The sequence below is a fragment of the Henckelia pumila genome, chromosome 3 (assembly GCF_033568475.1).
Source record: "Henckelia pumila isolate YLH828 chromosome 3, ASM3356847v2, whole genome shotgun sequence".
NCBI classification, from domain to species: domain Eukaryota; kingdom Viridiplantae; phylum Streptophyta; class Magnoliopsida; order Lamiales; family Gesneriaceae; genus Henckelia; species Henckelia pumila.
The window spans coordinates 42,957,655-42,980,807 of record NC_133122.1 but is presented as its reverse complement, the minus strand read 5'-3'; the positions used below and the strand labels follow the sequence as shown (position 1 = coordinate 42,980,807).

Below are 23,153 nucleotides of genomic sequence, written 5' to 3'. Positions count from 1 at the left end.
CAATCCTTCCATGAAAACACCAATTTCTCAAAAATGGATAACTCAGCCCATTATATACGAATGAACGTACATACATATATGCCCCAATCCTTCCATGAAAACACCAATTTCTCAAAAATGGATAACTCAGCCAATTATATCTAAATTGTAAATTTAAATTGGGCACAGCCCAAAAAAAAAAAACCATTCCTACCGCGTCTCAAATATATTAATACACATTCACGTTCAGAGTGTGATTGTCACTCTTCAGAAAAAACCCAATCAATCTATTCTTCGAAGGAATGAAGTACTCCTCGGTGGTTTTGGATAAGCTCAAGCCATATGGTAGCTATATTTTAAGGTTTGCAGGCGGAGTTTGGGAGATGTACTTGGCAAAGGCATCAATGAAGACAATGAAGGCAAAGGCTGCGGAGGCGGAGGCGGTTCGGCGTCGTCTCTTTGTGCAGCAAGAGAGATGCATTGAATTGCTGGAGAAGCAGAAACAGACATTGGATGAAATGATTGGGGCATATATATTTGTACGTTCATTCGTATATATGGAAAGATTGTACATCAAGTTGCGAAATTTGGATGCGTACCCGAAAATCAATGAGGATTTTTTTAGCCGTACGGTCTCTGGCGGTGTTATCACGCTCGTTTCTTCTATATGCATCATGATACCTTTCATTTCTGAAGCTCAGCTTAGTGGTACCAGAATTGAGTTGAATTTGGATATATGTCTGGTGGTCCAAGTTCGAATCTACGGAGGGCAAAAACTCTCCTTTCCAGGTGGGGAGAAGACCGTGAGTATGGGCCTGGGCCCCCCAGAGCAGAAATCCATATGGGCCAGAAGCAGAGGGATGCACCCATCCCATTACAGTATTTCATTATGAAAGTTAGCTGGGGTAGCTGACCCTCGTAGTCCGTTCTTGACCGAGTGGGAACTTCATTTTTATGTTTTTTTTCATTTAAATTAAATAAGATTTCTTCCGCTTAATGGATAACCATTTGCTACCAATGGAGAATTGCTTATCATCTTAGATTCAGGTGATTAGATTTGCACCAACGGAAACCATAAACTTTAATACACAATATAAGCGATCAATTTGCTTATTTTTAGATACTGAAGGGCGTTCCTTCTTTTATTCTATCCTATAAAAAGGTATTGATCATTCATACTGGAAAGCGGTTTTCTTTCTTTTTTTGTGCGCCAGCTTATGATCTAAACGAGTCGCACATACACCCTAGTACATGTTCCTCGACGCTGAGGACATCCCCGAAGAGCGGGGGATTTCGTGACATTTCGAATTGGCTGTCTTGTATTTCTAATAAGTTGTTTAATGGTTGGCATGTTGAATCATATACATAATGGGCTGGTTTAGATTGATCCTAACCGGATGATTATGAATTTTTTCTATTTAATAGAATAGTAAACTCGGAGATAAAATCTAAAATTACGGATTTGCACAAAATCCATCTTTTTTCATTCAATTGCTGCAAGATCAATAATTCCATAAGTTTGAGCTTCTGTTGTTGACATAAAAACGTCTCTTTCCAAGTCTTCAGACACAACCCATAATGGTTTGCCCGTCCTTTGTGCATAAACCCTTGTGATGGTTTCGCGTATTTTTAGCAGCTCTTCTGCTTCCAGGATAAATTCTCCATTTGCGCCTCATAAAAAGAAGCAGCAGGTTGATGGATCATTACCCTGATGATACAAGGGTTTTCTATCTGGTGTGATGAAACGAATAGAAAAGAAAGATAAAGAATAATAGGAAAAATATAGAATTATATAACCGTACGGGCATCATCTTTTGTGCATTGCATACGGCTCTAGAATCAAATTGACCCTTTTATTCTCCAATGAAGAAAGATAAAAATAGAATTTATCAGCCCCAAATAGGTAAATGATCAAATTGCCACCCTTCCTTTCGTAGGAGTTCAAAAATGCTATAAAAAAAAATACTATGATGGCTCCGTTGCTTTCTGGATTATTTTTTTTTATCTTGGATTCAACAATCCCAAAGTTTCTATTTTTTATCCAAAAAATATTTTTTCGCTGATAAGTGCATTTTATGCACTTAATTTATATATGATTTGACTTGGATTTTGTGATGTATCGAGTGAATATTATGCGTATTTGTTGTTGTTTTTGTGAGTTGCAAGGATTTGAAGAAAAGTAGCAAGAAGAAGCGGAAAGCCGAATTATGTGACAGCAAACTTCAGAAAATTACTGGGAATGTTACAGACACATAAATCCGATCTCCACCGTTCAATTGAAGTTAGGATGTTTTAAAGTTGCTGTCAAAATTTCATCTCGATCCGACGGCTAGAACTTAAGTTATGATTTTTACAAAAATGCTGCGCAGATGGTGAAATGGAAGAACAAGTAGCGCCCCAGCTCTAGTTTTCCAGCGCTCCAGCGCCCGTAAATTCATGTCCAGAGCGCCCCAGCGCCGTTTTTTGAGCGCTCCAGTGCTAGACGTCCGTCATTGAAAAATAAAATACGAAACTTAAGCGCCCCAGCGCCGAATTATTAGCGCTCCAGCGCTGCGCAGTCTCCAAAAATATGAAAAGTCTTTAATCGAGTTTTAAAAGGGATTTTATGACTTATTCGGGAGGATACGAGGGTTTAGAGAGTTTTCAGAGCATAGAGACGGCGATTGAGAATTTTTGAAGTGCACAAGAGCTCGAGATTCCGATAAACGAGGATTTCTGTGGATGCTGCAGCTAGAGGTTCAATGTTTTCTAAATTTCCTGAACAGGCTTATGAGATGCTTGAGCAAATGACTGTTAACAGTTATCAGTGGCCGAGTGAGAGATCTGTAATAAGGAAGTCTGTTGGAATTCATGAGGTTGATGCATTCACTGCTTTGACTGCTCAGATGGCTATTATTTCTACACAGTTGGCTGCACTGACCAAAGGCAATCAAGTTTCTATTAAGACAGCATCACTGGCGACTGCCGTAAATTCTGCTGATGGATTTGAGAGTGTGGAGCAAGCTCAATATGTGAACAACAGAAATTACAACAACTATCAAGGTAATCCTGTACCCAATCAATATCACCCTAGTCTGCGTAATCATGAAAATTTTTCTTATGCTAACAATAATAATGTGTTGAATCCTCCTCCGGGATACAATACAAATAAGGGTGAGGGTAAGCCTCCTTTGGAGGATGTTGTTAATGCTTTTGTGCAGGAATCGAGCAAGAGGATGGTGAGGACTGAGACTCGCCTTGACAACTTAGAGACGCATGTGGCCAACATGGGTGCTGTATTGCAATCCATGGAGACTAGCATTGGGCAGTTGGCGAACGCACTGAAAGATAATAACAGAGGCCAATTCCCAAGTAATACTGAGGTGAATCCCAAGGAGCAGTGTAATGCTATAACGTTGAGGAGTGGGAAGCAGGTGGATACTGAAGAAGGCAAATTTGAGAGCAAGACGTCTGAAAAAGTTGCAGTTGATGAGAAGAAGGTCGAGGAGAAAGAGTCTGAACCTGAGCAAAAACCGATGTATAAACCTCCTCTTCCATACCCCCAAAGGTTCAAGAAGAAGGCAGTGGACGAGCAGTTCTCAAAATTCTTGGATATTTTCAAGAAGATACATATCAACATCCCTTTTGCTGATGCTTTGGCACAAATGCCGAATTATGCGAAGTTTATTAAAGAGGTGATGTCCAAGAAAAGAAGGCTGCAAGAGAATGATGTGGTGAGCTTAACTGAAGAATATAATGCTGTGCTCCAAAAGAAGATGCCACAAAAGCTGAAGGATCCAGGGAGTTTTACTATTTCTTGCACTATTGGTTATTCTTATTTTAATAATGCACTTTGCGATCTAGGAGCTAGCATTAATCTGATGCCTTTGTCTATTTTCAGGAGCTTAGGACTTGGCGAGGTGAAGGCCACAATGATCGCATTGCAGCTAGATGATAGATCTATTACATATCCGCTTGGAATCATTGAAGATTTTTGGTAAAAATAGATAAATTTATTTTTTCGGTGGATTTTGTTGTGCTAGATATGGAGGAGGATGCAAATATGCCACTAATATTGGGGAGACCTTTCTTGGCCACTGCTGATGCCAAGATTGAGGTAAAGAATTGTGAGTTGTCGATGGGTGTGGACGGAGAAAGAGTTATTTTTAACATATTCAAGAAATCAAGTAATCCACCCATCGAGGAATTATTCATGATTGAGCGAGTTGTGAAGCTGGATGGTCATCCCAAACTTGTTCATGAGGTATTTTCAAAGAAGAATGATCCGAAGGTGCCAAAGAAGAAGAAGAAAACGAAGAAGAAATCAAAGTTTAAAAAGGTTGTTGAATATATTTGGAGGGTGAAAGCAAAAGGAAAGACCCTCAACAAAACGGAACCGGGCTAGAATTGGAATAAAATCGGGCTATGGACTATAAACTAAGCGCTTCTTGGGAGGCAACCCAAGCTAGTTGTTTTTTGCGTTTTTTTTATTTTTTTTAGTTGTTTTTGTTTTTATTTTTATCATGAGGAAACTAGACATTAATAATGATTTTGAATTGTGTAGGTTAAAAAGTATGGAGCTGAAAGAGTTTAGGAGTCACCCCTGATGAAGAGTTTTGAGTGATTAAGATGGTGCTGAGTACTGACGCTTAGTGCCTGTAAGGACCCGATATTAATATATTAATTAATTAATTTGTGTGTTAAAAATATGTATTTATAAATATCGGTTTATAGACGATATTAAAATGAATATGTTATTTATAGAGCACACAAGAGTTGAAATAACTCAAATCGGATCAAGTATGAACCCCGAATGAATAAAATAAAACACACATTAAACTAATACATATCTATATATAAATATATAATATATATACTCTCTCTCTCTCCACCGTCTCTCTCCCTCCGTATCCTTCCTTCTGTTTCTTTGTTTTTTTAAAATTTCTTCATTTCTTCAAATCGCCGTAACTTTTCCGTCGGTTATCGATTTTCGAAAATAAATATAGTTCCGGAATCCTCGCGACGAGAGCTTTATTTTGATACCAAGTTCGTAAGGTTTCGTCGCTGTTTTAAAAACCTGACGTCAACAGCCGCCGTCTAGCCGCCGCCGTTCGCCGCCGTTTGCCACCGTTGATCGTCGCCGGAGTTTAGGGGTAGGTTGTGTTAGTTGGTTAGACCTTTAATTCCAAGCTTTGAGGTTATTTTCAGTAGTTAGGGTTTCGAATTTTAGGAATTTTGATTCGATTGACTTTCGATAATTGATATCCGATTTATTATCGGTTGTAGGTATTATATCGGACTCGATTGGAGGTATTGGCTATTTTTCAGAAATTATTGGAGCATTATTTCGAATTTCCAGATTTATTTTATTGGGAATTTAGAATTTTAGAAGTCTTGAAATCAAGTTTTAGATGTTTTGATGTGTTAGAATTGATATATATAATATTCAAAAATTTTGGGAATTTTCTGAAAATATTCAGAATCTGAATATGTTGATATTTCAACTTTTAGAGTCATTTATCGAGATTTAGACATGGATAGGATGACTGAATATGAAATATGAATATTTGGAACTGTTAGTTTGATTTTTAGACTTAGTTCCGATAATTGTCAGATTTGTAAACGAAAATAGGAATTGATGTGAAATAAATGGTTTTTCACAGGATTGGAGTATTCGAATATTACTTGAGATATTTCTGTGGTAATTAAGTATTGGTTGAGGTACGTATGAGCTGTTTATATTACGACGCCTATAATGGCATGTAATGATATTAAGTATTTTGTAATGAGTGATAATGTGTTTTATGTGCTTACGTGGATTATATGATTGCATTCACTCATTTACAAGTTTACATAGCACGTTGAGCCTTGACTCCTTTGATTGCTATTGATATTAATCTCTTGAGATGTATTGAGTCATCATGGAGCGAGTGACATTGTTTTAGTGCACTCCTGAGATAGCATGAGGCACGGACAGGTAGCTTCTGTTGCCCTCCGATGCTACGTACGACACTCCTGATGACAGCATGAGGCTGGACGGGTAGCTCCTGTCACCCTCCGATGCTACGTGTATGGATTAGCAGTGATGATTCGAGGTCTGCTGCGTTCCTGGCACGGGTGGCCACTGAGTTTATTGTGATACGATTATTTGGACTCCTTTTGGTATCCCTTATTTCATTGATACCTGTCACGCATTACATTGCATTTCATTGCATTGTACTTGATTTTATTCATGTCAGTTATATTTGTCATAATTTTTATAGTTCGTCGTACTGGGGTCCGACCCCTGTTTTCTTTTTATGTTGTGGTTGTTTGTGATTCCATAGCAGGTTATCCAGGGGGATTTGACGCATCTGGTGGAGCGTCATCTAGTGGTACCCAGTGAGGCGAGCGTGGAGTCGAGTTCCCAGATATATGTATATATATCAGTTTAGCGAGTTTTATATTTGCCGGGGTGATGCCCTGTGTATCTGTATAAATAGTTTTGGACCTTGTTTTGAATTGTTATTTGTGTGATCGAGCCTTGCCGGCTCTGCATGTGTTTAGTCCTGGCCAGTGCGGCTATAGGTTTGTAAATTGGAGTTGTGACTCTATTTTCGAGTATATATTGCTGGTTGTGTTGTACAGGTTTTTGGAATGTCCTATTTACGAATAGGTCATGCCAAAATTTCTGTAGGCCCAAACGCAAATTTTTAACTCGTTTTCGTTGTTTACATTAATTAATCCTGGTTGTTTGATCATTAAATATTAAATCAGGACACGGGTCCTTTCATTTGGTATCAGAGCGTATACTGGGATATGCTCGAATTAGAGTCTAGGACACTCGAGTTTAGACACTAACAAAATGGTTGCGTATGTGTGTGACTACTTGTTCTTACGTGACTTACTTGTGGTGTTTATTTTTGAACGTATTTGTTAGAACCAGTAGTTCTTGGCTTTAGAATTAGTTTATGAATTCTATTAGAACTCTGAGTTCCTATCATAGTTTTCTGTTTGTTAAGATATTTTTGCCTGTATTTAAATCCTTGTGTCTTGTAGAATGGCACCAGGAGGAAGAGGTAGAAAAGGGAAGGAAGTTGTAGAAGAGTCTGCAGCGGAAAATGTTAGAAATCTTGATGATATTGTCAGGGGAAGACGTGGTCGACCAGCTGTTCAGCCTCCGAAAGATGTGGAATTAGAGGTGGAACAACAACCACGGGTAAATCCTGACAAAGGAAAAGCGATTCAGGCTGAGGCTGATCCAGTAGCCCAATTGACTGAGAAAATGGGAGGAATACGATTAATAATTTCTCAATTTCAGGAGTTGCGTCCGCAAAAGTTCTTTGGCAATGAAGGAAGTGAGAAAGATGCTAGTTGGTTGAAAAGTCTCAACAATATGTTTAATGGATTAGAATATCCTGATGACATTCGACTGAAGTTAGTTCCTTTTCAGCTGAAAGACCGAGCGCAACTGTGGTGGGAAACGACAGCAGAAACACTTTCTGATTCTGGTAAAAAGATCACATGGGAAGTATTTTGTAAGCAGTTTGCACAAGAATATGCACCACCATCATACTATTCTGCTAAAGAAGATGAATTTAATCTGTTAGTGCAAGGCAATAAATCTGTTGCTGAATATGCTTCTCAATTTTTTGCTCTTTTGCCTTATGTCCCACATGTTGCAAAGAATGATCGATCAAAGCTTTCACATTTTCTGAAGGGGCTTACACGAACGATCCATACTTTGGTGACTACTGGAACTCCATCTACTTATATGAAAGCAGTAGAAAAGGCCAAGAAAATTGAAGTAAGTCTACTCAGGGGTGAACCACAATCAATCCCAGCATCTGTTCCTCAAGGAGCTGGAAGCAGTTCACAGACACCAAAGGGTTTACCTTCATATCAGCCTACGCAATCTTCTCAGCAAGCGAAAAGGCCTTGGTTTAAAGCTAGAGGAAAGCCATTTAAAAAAAAAAAACCACAGTCTAGTTCCTCCAGATCCAGTGGTAGTCGTGGTGGAAGTTCAGTTGGATCGTCTGGGAGAGTGTACTGTGACAGATGTGGTGGTAATCATTTGAGTGCACATTGTACAGGATTTCCAGGAACTTGTTATACTTGTGGGCAGGCTGGACATTCGTCTCGAGTATGTCCAAATGCTGGAAGACAGCAATTTCAGCCACAACAGTTTGACCAGTTTTCTGGACGACCATCATTCAGACCATATGCTCCTATACCACAGTTTGCTCCTACACAGCCTTATATTCCAGTACAGTCCACTCAGCAGCCTAGGTATCCATCTCCTCAGAGTCAGCAACGTTTTCCAGGTCCACAGCAGGCTCAAGTCCATGCTATGACTCAGGATCAGGCACAAGATGCACCTGGGGGAGTTATTGCAGGTATTTGTTATATTTTTGAGTATCCTGCACGTATCTTGATAGACACAGGAGCATCTCATTCATTTTTATCTGTTACATTTGCTGATGAGCATGAGATTGCTTTTACCCCGTTATTGGATACTGTGTCTGTTGCTACTCCTGCTGGTGTTTTCTTGATGTCTAATGAGATAGTTTTGAATTGTGTGATTAGATTTGAGGATAAGATCATGATAACCAATCTAATCAAACTAGCTATGTCTGATTTTGACTGTATCTTGGGTATGGATACACTGATGAATTATAGAGCTACGGTTGATTGTTTCCATGGCATTGTGAGATTTAGACCGTATTATGGAAATAAGTGGAATTTTTATGGTAGTGATTCACAATCTTGCATTCCATTAGTATCGGCAATGAAAATGTTTAGATTATTGTCGATAGGAAATGAAGGATTTATGATTTATGCTCTTGATGCGACGAAGGAAGAGAAATTGAAAGTTTCAGATATTCCTGTCGTTAAGGATTTTCCTGATGTATTTCCTGATGAGATTCCGGGTTTTTCGCCTCAAAGGGAAATAGATCTTAGCATTGAATTAATGCCAGGGACAAGTCTTATTTTCCGAGCTCCATATCGATTAGCTCCAGCAGAATTGAAAGAACTCAAGACGCAATTGCAAGATTTGCTGGAAAAAGGTTATATTAGACCAAGTGTATCACCTTGGGGTGCTCCAGTCTTGTTTGTGAAGAAGAAAGATGGAACGATGAGAATTTGCATCGATTATCGGCAATTGAATCAGGCTACTGTGAAGAATAAGTATCCTTTGCCACGAATTGATGACTTGTTTGATCAGTTGCAGGGTACATCTGTATATTCTAAAATTGATCTTCGTTTCGGATATCATCAACTTCGAGTTCGAGAGGAAGATGTTTCCAAGACAGCATTTCGAACGCGTTACGGACATTATGAATTCTTAGTTGTGCCTTTCGGGTTGACTAATTCTCCAGCGGTTTTTATGGATTTAATGAATCGTGTGTTTCGGGAGTTTATAGATCGATTTTTTATCGTTTTCATTGATGACATTTTGATTTATTCTAAGTCAAGGAAGGAGCATAAAGAACATTTAACATTAGTTCTTCAGACACTCAGAACATCACAATTATATGCTAAGTTTTCGAAGTGTGAATTTTGGCTGGACAGAGTATTATTTCTAGGACATGTGATATCAGCACAAGGGGTATCTGTCGATCCTAGTAAAATTGAAGCTGTTCTTAATTGGTCTCGACCAACCAATGTCTCTGAGATTCGTAGTTTTTTGGGTTTGGCTGGATATTATAGGCGTTTCATCAAGGGATTTTCCGAAATAGCTAGGCCTATGACTATATTGACGCAAAAAGATCGACGTTTTGTGTGGACTGAGGAATGTGAAGCTAGTTTTCAGACTTTGAAAGAGAAATTGACTACGGCTCCAGTACTAGCATTACCTTCAGGCTCAGGTGGATTTGTTGTCTGTACAGATGCTTCTTTGAATGGACTGGGTTGTGTTTTGATGCAAAATGGACGCGTGATTGCGTATGCATCTCGTCAATTGAAACCACATGAGACTCGTTATCCAGTTCATGATTTAGAATTGGCTGCCATTGTGCATGCATTGAAAATATGGCGTCATTATCTGTACGGTGAGCAGTTTGTGATTTATTCCAATCATAAGAGTCTGAAATATTTATTCACACAGTCTGATTTGAATATGAGACAACGTCGATGGTTGGAATTACTTAAGGATTTTGACTGTGATATTCAATACCAGCCAGGAAACGTGAATCAAGTTGCAGATGCTTTGAGCAGAAAAGTTCATACTAAGATGTTGGCATCGTTAACTATTTCTAAAGTTCATGAGCATTTGAGAACTTCAGGATGGACTTATCGAGCTAAAGGTAATCATTTCATAGTTTCATCTATACAAGTTGAACCACGAATAATTTCAAAAATCAAAGCAGCACAAAAGACTGATCCATATATTCATCATTTGAAAGAATTAACTCCAGCTGGTCAGTTAGGGAAATTTCTTGTTGCTTCTGATGGATGTTTGCGTTATAATGGTAGACTTGTGGTTCCGAATTTGATAGATTTGAAAGACGATATACTACGAGAAGCTCATTGTAGTCGACATAGTGTACATCCTGGAATTAGAAAGATGTATCATATCTTGAAAGCCCATTACTGGTGGGAAGGTATGAAGAATGATATTTTTGATTTTGTGGCTAAGTGTTTGACGTGTCAACAAGTTAAGGCTGAAAGAATGAGACCAGGTGGTATGTTACTTAGTCTTGAAGTACCACAGTGGAATTGGAAACACATTGCTATGGATTTCGTGACACACCTACCTCGATCTAATCGTGGTTGTGATGCCATTTGGGTTATTGTGGATAGATTGTCTAAATCTGCCCATTTTATTCCATATGATCGTACGTGGACATATACGAAAATGGCAAAAATGTACATTGATCAGATAGTGTGATTGCATGGTGTGCCAGTTACTATAGTATCAGACCGTGATCCCAAATTTACTTCTAAGTTTTGGTCTAGTTTGCAATCAGCTTTGGGTTCTAAATTGGCCATGAGTACTGCCTATCATCCACAAACAGATGGTCAATCTGAAAGAACTATTCAGACACTTGAAGATTTATTACGAGCTGTTGTGATGGATTTTAGTGGTGGTTGGCAAGAATCTTTAGCTCTGGTGGAATTCTCTTACAATAATAGTTATCAAGTATCTATCGGGATGGCACCATTTGAAGCCTTGTATGGCAAAAAATGTAGATCTCCGATCTGTTGGAAAGAAGTAGGAGAACGACAGTTGTCAGGACCATAGTTTATTCAAGAGATGAAAGAAAAAGTTGACCTGATCAGGAAAAGAATGAAAGCATCCCAGGATCGTCAAGCCAGCTATGCTAATAACAGACGTAGACCTTTAGAATTTCAGGTTGGCGATTTTGTTTTCTTGAAAGTATCACCATTTCGTGGTACTATGAGATTTGGGCGTAAAGGAAAATTAGCTCCTCGTTATATCGGTCCATACGAGATTGTTGAGAAGATTGGTATTTTAGCGTATCGTTTGAACTTACCGCAGAGTTTGTCTGCGATACATGATGTATTTCATGTATCTATGCTGCGGAAGTATGAACCAGATCCTTCTCATATCTTGAGGGCTGATGATGTGGAGTTGGATAGTTCCCTTAGCTATGTTGATTATCCAGTGCAGATTCTTGATCATAAAGAAAAGCAACTGAGGAACAAGACGATTCCTTTGGTTATGGTGGAATGGAGTAGACATGGGAGAGAAGAAGCTACATGGGAATTGGAGTCTCGAATGCGTCAAGAATGGCCTCATTTGTTTGACAATGTCATGAATTATGCCATGTACTCTGATTTTCCTATGTACTATCAGTGGTAGATGCTTGACCACTATGTATATAAGTTTGATGTGTGTTTGATTTCGAGGACGAAATCTTCTTTTTAGAGGGGGAAAAATATAAGGACCCGATATTAATATATTAATTAATTTGTGTGTTAAAAATATGTATTTATAAATATCGGTTTATAGACGATATTAAAATGAATATGTTATTTATAGAGCACACAAGAGTTGAAATAACTCAAACCGGATCAAGTTTGAACCCCGAATGAATAAAATAAAACACACATTAAACTAATACATATCTATATATAAATATATAATATATATACTCTCTCTCTCTCCACCGTCTCTCTCCCTCCGTATCCTTTCTTTTGTTTCTTTGTTTTTTTAAAATTTCTTCATTTCTTCAAATCTCCGTAACTTTTCCGTCGGTTATCGATTTTCGAAAATAAATATAGTTCCGGAATCCTCGCGACGAGAGCTTTCTTTTGATACCAAGTTCGTAAGGTTTCGTCGCTGTTTTAAAAACCCAACGTCAAAAGCCGCCGCCGTTTGCCACCGCCGATCGTCGCCGGAGTTTAGGGGTAGGTTGTGTTAGTTGGTTAGACCTTTAATTCCAAGCTTTGAGGTTATTTTCAGTAGTTAGGGTTTCGAATTTTGGGAATTTTGATTCGATTGACTTTCGATAATTGATATCTGATTTATTATCGGTTGTAGGTATTATATCGGACTCGATTGGAGGTATTGGCTATTTTTCAGAAATTATTGGAGCATTATTTCGAATTTCCAGATTTATTTTATTGGAAATTTCGAATTTTAGAAGTCTTGAAATCAAGTTTTAGATGTTTTGATGTGTTAGAATTGATATATATAATATTCAAAAAATTTGGGAATTTTCTGGAAATATTCAGAATCTGAATATGTTGATATTTCGACTTTTAGAGTCATTTATCGAGATTTAGACATGGATAGGATGATCTGAATATGTTGATATTTCGACTTTTAGAGTCATTTATCGAGATTTAGACATGGATAGGATGACTGAATATGAAATATGAATATTTGGAACTGTTAGTTTGATTTTTAGACTTAGTTCCGATAATTGTCAGATTTGTAAACGAAAATAGGAATTGATGTGAAATAAATGGTTTTTCACAGGATTGGAGTATTCGAATATTACTTGAGATATTTCTGTGGTAATTAAGTGTTGGTTGAGGTACGTATGAGCTGTTTATATTACGACGCCTATAATGGCATGTAATGATATTAAGTATTTTGTAATGAGTGATAATGTGTTTTATGTGCTTACGTGGATTATATGATTGCATTCACTCATTTACAAGTTTACATAGCACGTTGAGCCTTGACTCCTTTGATTGCTATTGATATTAATCTCTTGAGATGTATTGAGTCATCATGGAGCGAGTGACATTGTTTTAGTGCACTCCTGAGATAGCATGAGGCACGGACAGGTAGCTCCTGTTGCCCTCCGATGCTACGTACGACACTCCTGATGACAGCATGAGGCTGGACGGGTCGCTCCTGTCACCCTCCGATGCTACGTGTATGGATTAGCAGTGATGATTCGAGGTCTGCTGCGTTCCTGGCACGGGTGGCCACTGAGTTTATTGTGATACGATTATTTGGACTCCTTTTGGTATCCCTTATTTCATTGATACCTGTCACGCATTGCATTGCATTTCATTGCATTGTACTTGATTTTATTCATGTCAGTTATATTTGTCATAATTTTTATAGTTCGTCGTACTGGGGTCCGACCCCTGTTTTCTTTTTATGCTGTGGTTGTTTGTGATTCCATAGCAGGTTATCCAGGGGGATTTGACGCATCTGGTGGAGCGTCATCTAGTGGTACCCAGTGAGGCGAGCGTGGAGTCGAGTTCCCAGATATATGTATATATATCAGTTTAGCGAGTTTTATATTTGCCGGGGTGATGCCCTGTGTATCTGTATAAATAGTTTTGGACCTTGTTTTGAATTGTTATTTGTGTGATCGAACCTTGCCGGCTCTGCATGTGTTTAGTCCTGGCCAGTGCGGCTATAGGTTTGTAAATTGGAGTTGTGACTCTATTTTCGAGTATATATTGCTGGTTGTGTTGTACAGGTTTTTGGAATGTCCTATTTACGAATAGGTCATGCCGAAATTTCTGTAGGCCCAAACGCAAATTTTTAACTCGTTTTCGCTGTTTACATTAATTAATCCTGGTTGTTTGATCATTAAATATTAAATCAGGACACGGGCCCTTTCAGTGCCTAAGGTATGTGTCCCTTGTTTTTAATGAATACTGTACATTGAGGATAATGCACAATTTAAGTTTGGAGGGGTGTTTAAAAATTGTGAAAATTTGAAATTTTTTATGAGTTAGTTGGAGTTGAAGGCATGATGTTGTAATTGTATTGGCCCATGATGAAAATAAATGTTGTGTGCAGAAAAAGTTTATGTTAGCTATATTTAATCTTGAGTTCTCACATTTATGCACGAATGCCATGATTTTCGATACTCCTAGCAATTAGAAAAAAAAATTATGTGGATTTGTGATGTGGATTAGAGGATTTGATTCTTTAACTCTTGTGATTTTTATTTGAAACTGAGGTAGATTTTTAAGATCACAGAAATGATTTAGGCGTTTTTTTTTTCCGAATCTATTGAGTTTTTTTAGCCATTCTATATTCATGAAAAATCCAAAACAAATTGAGTAACTAAAAAAGTTCAAAGAAAAGTAATGGCGGAGAAAGTAAGGTGAGGGGAGGCCTTGAAAAGAAAAAAAAATGGATTGAAATTCTAGTCCAAATACAAGGCATAAAGATGGAGATGTATGGAGTAGAAGAAAGCCAAGACTAATGTCTGGCAATGCAAATAAACATTTTTTAGCTACTCATAATCCTGCACAAATTGAAAATATTCAATTCCCTTTGCTTTGCATCATGAGTCCTTGTTTGCATTAATATATATATATATATAGATGCTTATCTCCTGTTGATTATGCTTGAGCCTAATGTTAACCGAAAAAGTCCTGTTGATCTGTGTGAGTAAAAGTTGAACTTGGTTGAGAGTATTTTGAAACTTGAGGGCGAAGTTAATGATTTTATGAAGCTTACGAATTGCATGATTTTACCGAAAGTTAGGTGGGTAGATGAGATTGGCAAATCACACACACACGAGAACTCTTGAGAAAATTAGCGGGCATGTGTATTGAACCTTGAAATATAAAAATTCAGAGGTCGACTATATTGCTCATGATTGTTTTGCTCGGGACTAGCAAAAGTCTAAGTTTGGGGGGATTTGATAAGTGCATTTTATGCACTTAATTTATATATGATTTGACTTGGATTTTGTGATGTATCGAGTGAATATTATGCGTATTTGTTGTTGTTTTTGTGAGTTGCAAGGATTTGAAGAAAAGTAGCAAGAAGAAGCGGAAAGCCGAATTACGGGATAGCAAACTTCAGAAAATTACTGGGAATGTTACAGACTCCTAAATCCGATCTTCACCTTTAAAATTGAGGTTTAGGATGTTTTAAAGTTGCTGTCAAACTTTCAGCTCAATCCGACGGCTAAAACTTAAGTTATGATTTTTACAAAAATACTGCGCAGATGGTGAAATGGAAGAACAAGTAGCGCCCCAGCTCTAGTTTACCATAGCTCCAGCGCCCGTAGATTCATGTCCAGAGCGCCCCAGCGCCATCTTTTGAGCGCTCCAGCACTAGACGTCCGTCATTGAAAAATAAAATACGAAACTTGAGTGCCCCAGCGCCGAATTATTAGCGCTCCAATGCTGCGCAGTCTCCAAAAATATGGAAAGTCTTTAATCGAGTTGGGATTTTATGACTTATTCGGGAGGATACGAGGGTTTAGAGAGTTTTCAGAGCATAGAGACGGCGATTGAGAATTTCTGAAGTGCACAAGAGCTCGAGATTCCGGTACAAAGACTGAAAACGGCGGCATCCGGCGACGGAAAAGCTTCATTCTAATTCGTTCTAGTTTTTCTTTAAACTCTATTTTTCTTAGTTTATGAATTGTTGGAAAAACATGTCTTATTTGATTTTGAATTGCGTTATGAACTAATTTCTTAGTCTAGAGGTAGACGGATCTTGACTGGAAACCATGATTGAGATATTTTGATTTATATATTTGAATTCTTCGCACAGTTTATTTGTGTTTTCCTGATTTTAATGCTTTCAATTTACTGGTCATAGATTGAATGATAATTTATTTAGAATCTATCACTCGAGAGAGGAGATTTTAAATACGACATAGGAAAATACATCTTTGGTGTTTATATTGTTCGAGAGGCATATAACTCCATAGAAGTCATTAGAAGAATTCTTGTGCTATTTATCGGATTTAATAATTGAACTTTGATAGAGATATTGAGTTTGTTATTGAATACGAATTTCTGCTTGACACTCGAGAGAGGTAGTAGAAAATAATAGGGATTCTTGGCTAATAAACTAAAAGAATTGATAATTGAACAATCATTAGAAATAAATTGCGATGAACAGTCAAGTGAAGTCGAACCTCTAGCATTCTTCGCTTATTGAATTTTTCTCTCGTGAACTCACCATTAATTAATTTTATTTATTGTAAATTTTAGTTTGATATAAACTCAAATCATTCTCGTAGCTCTACATAGGATTAAGATTTTATTTGTTGCAAATATTTAATATAATATCATTTTATTCATTCTCTGTGGGATCGACTTGGACTCATTTTTTATATTAAAACTTGACACCGTGCACTTGCGGGCACAAAATTACGCAACATTCGCGATCTTTTTTATAACAAAAATATTGTTTAAAAGCCCTTCGGTATAAAAACAAAAAAGTTTGTGACACTGGATTGGACTTTCGATAGATAATTGAAAATCGAAAATCCTTGTTATTTCATACTACTCTCTCGATACATAATTGAATCTATTGGAAAAAAGACAATACAAAAATTTTTCATATCGAATTCGAAGTGCCATGCTATTATTACTTTATTATTACTTAATATTCATATGGCGAAGGCATAGTTCTCTTTTTTCTCTCAAATAAAAAAACCTCATTGGCGCCAAGCGTGAGGGAATGCTAGACGTTTGGTAAGTTCTCCTGCAGCTAGGAGAAAGGATCCCATTGACGCGGCTAAACCCATGCATACTGTATGGACTTCTGGTCGCACAAATTGCATAGTATCATAAATCGCTAATCCGGCTATTACCCATCCGCCAGGAGAGTTTATAAACAAATACAGATCCTTAGTATCATCTTCGATACTGAGATATACCATAAGACCAATAAGTTGATTCGAGATCTCGCTATTAACGTCTTGGCCTAAAAAGAGTAATCTTTCTCGATAAAGTCGGTTGATTAGGGTAAAATAGTATCCCTTAAGAACCGTACGTGCACCTTTTGATGCATACGGTTCAAAGAAGATTGCGAAAAAAAAGAATCAATGTCTAGATTCCAGTCCTGTTTATTTTTGCCTATTTTTTTTGATAGCAGGTTTTTATAACTTCTAACGAAAGGACTTTTTCTCCGATTTTTCAATAAAGATGAAATTTTAAAACATGTGTTTTTAATATTGGAATGTAAAAATTCGGAGGCCGACTATATTGCTCATTATTGTTTTGCTCAGGACTAGCAAAAGTCTAAGTTTGGGGGAATTTGATAAGTGCAATTTATGCACGTAATTTATATTTGAATTAAAGTACCCACATTGGTCAAGTGTATCTCCATATTATCAAGTCTATTCTTAGTTCTCTCAAATCTTTTTGTGGACTCAGAAATAAAATTACTAACCAATTTATAATATAGGAATTAAGTCCAATTCGTTCCTACGGAGAATGAATTGAATAAATGATATGAGCTTATTATTATTGAATTGATGTCTAGATTCAAGAACATGTTTTGTTTGATTTTCGAATTTATTATGAACTAATTTCTTATTTGAGGTACTCTCAACTTCTGCGGGCTAAAGATAGATGAAATTATTGTTCCGAATCCTTAATATTTATTTGTAGTATCTATTGGATTAGTAGATACTTTTAGATTAAAAATAATAATGATATGATGTTCACTTATCTTTAGGCTGGGAATTTAGAATCTATACTCCTAAACCAATTTTTTAAAGGTATATATATAAGTATTTATGTGTTGCATTATTATCTATCATATAATGTATTTTTATGCTGTCATGTTATGTATATATTAATTACCTGCAGAAACATGCGGAGAATGTGATGGATCGAAACGGAAATCAGATGAAAAGGAGGAGCTGGAGCTGAAGCTGAAGCTGAAGCTGAAGCTGAAGCTGGGACACAGAGCAATTTGCCTGAGCTGCTCTGTTTTTAAAACGGCTGCAACCAGCCTCTCCCAGTCGTCATACACCATGGACATCACTCTGTAATTATAGTACTCAAAGAAAATGAATTAATATTATCAAAACCAACTAGCTACGGGATGGATGGAAGAGATTTCTTGCATCACCTGTACAAGTCATTAACGACTTCTTTCTTCTTGCCCAAATCCGAAACTTCCCCTCGTTCCTTTTCAGATTTATTACAAGTAAAAAGTTGCGAAACTTCCACCTAATGAATTACAAGGTTCCAGCTATACTCCTTTCCTCTCAAAATATCCATCAACATTTGCTTTACAGGAAGCAGCAGACCCACACTCCCTGCTAGCTTTATTCGTATTAATTGGTTGATAAAAAGAAGATATTTTTTTTTATATAATTATGGAAATTAAGTGGTAATTAAAATCACGATGGGATATTTCCTCAACAGGTTTTCCAAAGTCATCGTTAGAAATAACTATATATTCAGCCAGTGACTTTCTGAGGATGATTCGTTCAGCACCCCATAACCATGAAATCTGAGGGAAGGAGATGAACAACTTCAATTTTTTTTAGCATATGAAACAGTAGACACAGAGCCTAGTTCAGATTTTAAAAAAACTACCAAAACATGCAAAAGTTAGATATAAAATGATTATATATTCATCTTTTGCTGATAGAAGTATTAGAAGTTATCCCCAAGCAAGAAATTGTAATTCCCACGTAAACTTTGCTTATTCTTTTGCAATATTGTCCTATTCAATCCATATATATAAAATGAGTGTGAATATAAAATATATGTTGGGTTCTTCCGCAGCCATTCCTGCTCTATGGATATGAGAGCATCTGAAATACAACCAACAAACTATAAAGAATATTAACATCCTGCATCATCAAAATTCTGAAACGGAACGAGCACGGGAACTTGGGAGTAAAATCGAAAACAGGGAAAGGGGGGCAAAAAGGCGAAAAAAAAATAGCCATTTACATAAACACTATTGATCAAATACAAAGTTGAGAGTCCAAAGCGCTAATGGAGAATCATCTTGGCCCGGATAAGTCATCCGGACGAATATTCGAAGTGGAGTCCTTAATTATCCAATATGTGTTGGGGTGATGCATTCGATTGAATTCTTGACGGAACATTTCTTCCTTGTGCCATTCTTCCCACCTCTCAGCTAAGCCATCACCCTCTAACATCCTCACGACTTCCGACATCTTTGGGCGCTCCGATGGTGAGCTCTGTGTGCAGAGCAGAGCTACTTGGATCAGCTCTTCCACTTCCTCTTCTACATAATTACCTCCAAGATCAGCATCCACAAGCGTCTCCAACTTCTTTTCCTTGAAAACTTCCCTGACCTGACATTATTCAACTACATATATATATATATCTCTTCATGTATAAATTTAAAGTTGACACTATGCAGTAGTCGAAATATTTCATATTAGAAGCAATACATAGCTTCCGTGAGTGAAAAAAAATAGATTCAGCATCTCAAATTCCAATAAGCTATTTTTAACAAAAAATGCAAGACTTAGCAGAATAGAAGCAAAAGTGAAATAACATGGCTGACCCAATCGAGTAGCATCAAATCATCATCACCAGCAAGCCGAGCAAGATCGAGAGCTCTCTGACCAGTGACGAACTCAAGAAGCATGACCCCATAACCAAAAACGTCAGCTTTCAAAGAACAGTTACCATTGGAGAGGTACTCAGGAGCAATATGGCCAATTGTTCCGCAAACAGCCGTGGTTACATGACTATCCTTGCCGTCCATAAGTTTAGCCAGCCCAAAGCCACTTACAACCGGTTCAAAGTCGTCATCCAATAAGACATTCGCAGCTTTGACATTCCGATGAATGATTTTCAAATCACAGTGATCATGCAAATAAGCAAGCCCTCTCGCAGACCCCAATGCTATCCGTTTTCTCATATGCCAATCCAGTTGAGCTTGAGATTCAGGTCTCTCTAAAATAATGCACCAACAAAAGGCAAACATAAGGTAAGCAACATTCAATATGAGAATGATATATTTTTAATAAAATATTTTACAAACACAGTATACTCAATATGATAGCATATCAAGCCTACCTCTCAAGCATGATGCGACATTTCCATTAGCCATATAAGGATAAACAAGCAACCGTTGTGTACTAGTCATGCAAAAGCCGCGCAAACAAAGTAAATTTCGATGCACAGCTATGGCCATAATTTCCACTTCTGTTCGAATTGAAGCTCAACACTTTGAGTGCGGTCTTCTTTCAGTCTTTTGATTGCTACTAGACAGCCATCAGCTAATCGACCTTTGTAAACGTTACCAAATCCACCTTTTCCAAGTATATTTTTCTCACTGAAATTATGTGATGCAACTTGCAATTCACGTAGTGAGAATCTTTGGAGCTGTGCCAGATGAACTCCTGGATCCCCCTCAGTTACAATAGTAGACAAAATAAGAAACAAGGAAAAAAAATTTGAAAGCTGTGCATTATATGATGATATTTCCGCTTTTTTTTTTTTTTTTTTATTTCTCAATCGACAAATTACGTACCTGCAGGAACATCAAAGAAATGATTCTCTGGCTTCCTTCTTCGATACCAAGCAAACGCAATTGAAGGGGCAGCAAATAGACGCGCTGCTCCTGCAGTGGCTCTGTTGGCAAATGCAAGGACTTTTTTTTTTTTTTTTTTGTTGATATATTTGTATCAATGCTCACATATTTAATTTTTAAAAACTTTCATTTAAAAAAAAATGAAGGGATCTTATTGTTTCAAGTGTTATTCAATTTTTGTAGTTGTTGACACATTCCTAAAAACAAAAATAAATTAAGGTCTAAGCTTGACGGTCGCATGCTAGTTCAAACATCAATTAATATATGTGAAATAAATGTAAAATAATTAAATTAAATTAAATTTTGATTGACAGGTGAGCTATAGTGTTGTCGAAAGTTACGGTAAATTGAAGAGGTTTGTCTTTGTCTATATATTGAACTGCAGTATATATATTTATCCAACCGAGACAACTGATACACCAATTGACATATTCATGTTGTTGGTTAATCTTGGAAAGAAACCCACACAAACAATATAATCATCACTTGTCACAATTAAAAATGGAGAATCTTTTAAACCAAAAGAACACAGAAACATGCATGAAACGAAACATACAAATATTAATTAATTTACCTGAAACACCCAAGATTTAACCATTAATGGACCAGGAACCCAAATGAAACTAATTATACCTGCAGAAACATGTGGAGAATCTGATGGATCAGATGAAATGGAGGAGCTGGGGCACGGAGCCATTTGCTTGAGCCGCTCTCTTTCTAAAACGGCTCCAACCAGCCTCTCCCAGTTTTCATACACCATGATCGGCACCACTTTTGCTTTGAGATGATCACTCTGTAGTTACAATAATCAAAGAAAATGAAAATGAATGAATAATTATTGGAAGCAGCCTAGGGGATGGATGGATAGACTTGTTTGTTGACTCGACGCATTGAGTTTGTTGTACGTTTAAGATGGCAATAATATTATAGATATAAACAATATATTGTGTTAAATAAAAAAATATAGTTAATATAATATTTGGTTTGATAGTTTGTTTGACTGATTAAATTTTAGATATGATAATATATTACTATTTTGTTTTTTAAAAAAATAAATTAAATTTGAATGATATTTATATAATAATAATAATAATAATAATAATAATTATTATTATTATAAAATTTGAATGATATTTATAAAAAAAAAAAAGAAATTATTATTTTTTACTTAAAAATCGATATAAGTAAAATTATCATTTATGATAATTGTTTATGTTGTGGTGCAATAATAGTCTCTGAGAGCAATCGAATTAAACATGACGCTTGAGATTTTGTATTGTTAAAAACATTTGAGTCGTATTGTTACCATCAATTATAAATTTTGGTAAAGCGAGACACGTTTGGTCATACAATTAATATCGAAGTCATGAAGGTCATGATTTCGATTCACATTGATTGAAAGCACAATTATTGATAAGGTGATTATTGTTTGAGTGCAATACTTGTCCTCCTACTGTGTTGAACAATTGAAACATGTATTTGTTTGAACTGTTGTACGATTTAAAAAATTTGAGTTGCACAATTACCACCAATTATAGATTTACAAATCTCTTGATCCTATAGTTTGTAATAAAAATATTTTTTTTTTACGTTTTACAATAAATATATAACACATGTTATTACTTTAAAGTTGTTAGTTAAAAAATAAATCAAACTCAAGGTATAAACATATAATATCACTACAAAAAAAAAATTTGATCATGAACCGACAAATATCACAAAAAAGAAAGTTAAAGACGTAATATTCCCACTTCAGTAGTTAATTAGATATTGAATCATAGTGTTTGAAGTTTGAACTTACTCTAAAAAGTATAACACTTGATTTTAATATAGCTAAACATTCGAAATTTGATAAATTCGGTCTCAATCAAATAAAATTGTTGTTACGTGCAATGCACATGCATTTTTTCTAGTATGACAAAATAAACATGAAATTGTACAAGATAAATTATCAATTAATTAATAATTTGTCACTTCAAACATTACCTAACCGTAGCACATATTAATAGTAATTAATATATTACGTTATAATCAAATTATATACGGTTACAAATGAGATTAATTTATTTATATTCTTACTTACCTTTTCAAAATAAAATGTAAATAAAGAAATGAAGATTTGTACTGGCGTTACAAGTAACAACCTGTTGTTAGGCGTCAAAAAACATTACACCATACTGTTGTTATTGTTTTTTTTTAAAATTAATTTCACAATTATATAATTTTATATTAATAAATCGTTCCCTTGATTTGATTTTTAATTTAATATCCTTGTTGTATAATGTTTCAAATAATGGTCTTTTTCTCACTGTAAATATAATATCAAAATTTTAAAATAACCCGGTTAAAATAATATGTTCAATCATTATATTGGACAAGCAAAAACCCATCAACAAACATTACATTTAAATATCTGCAGGTATTTTTTTTTCTCTCATTTGGGTATTCTTATCGTTACTATGAAATAAATTTTAGCGATTCC

The 23,153-nt window shown here is 36.3% G+C and overlaps 2 pseudogenes; both read right to left on the bottom strand.

Annotated features, from left to right (window-relative positions):
* Positions 1-1,462: 1,462 nt before the first annotated feature.
* On the bottom strand, positions 1,463-18,124 carry LOC140888578 (ATP-dependent Clp protease proteolytic subunit-like; annotated as a pseudogene).
* Positions 18,125-18,928: 804 nt separating this feature from the next.
* LOC140893444 (BRASSINOSTEROID INSENSITIVE 1-associated receptor kinase 1-like) lies at positions 18,929-21,564 on the bottom strand (annotated as a pseudogene).
* Between the last annotated feature and the right edge of the window lie 1,589 nt (positions 21,565-23,153).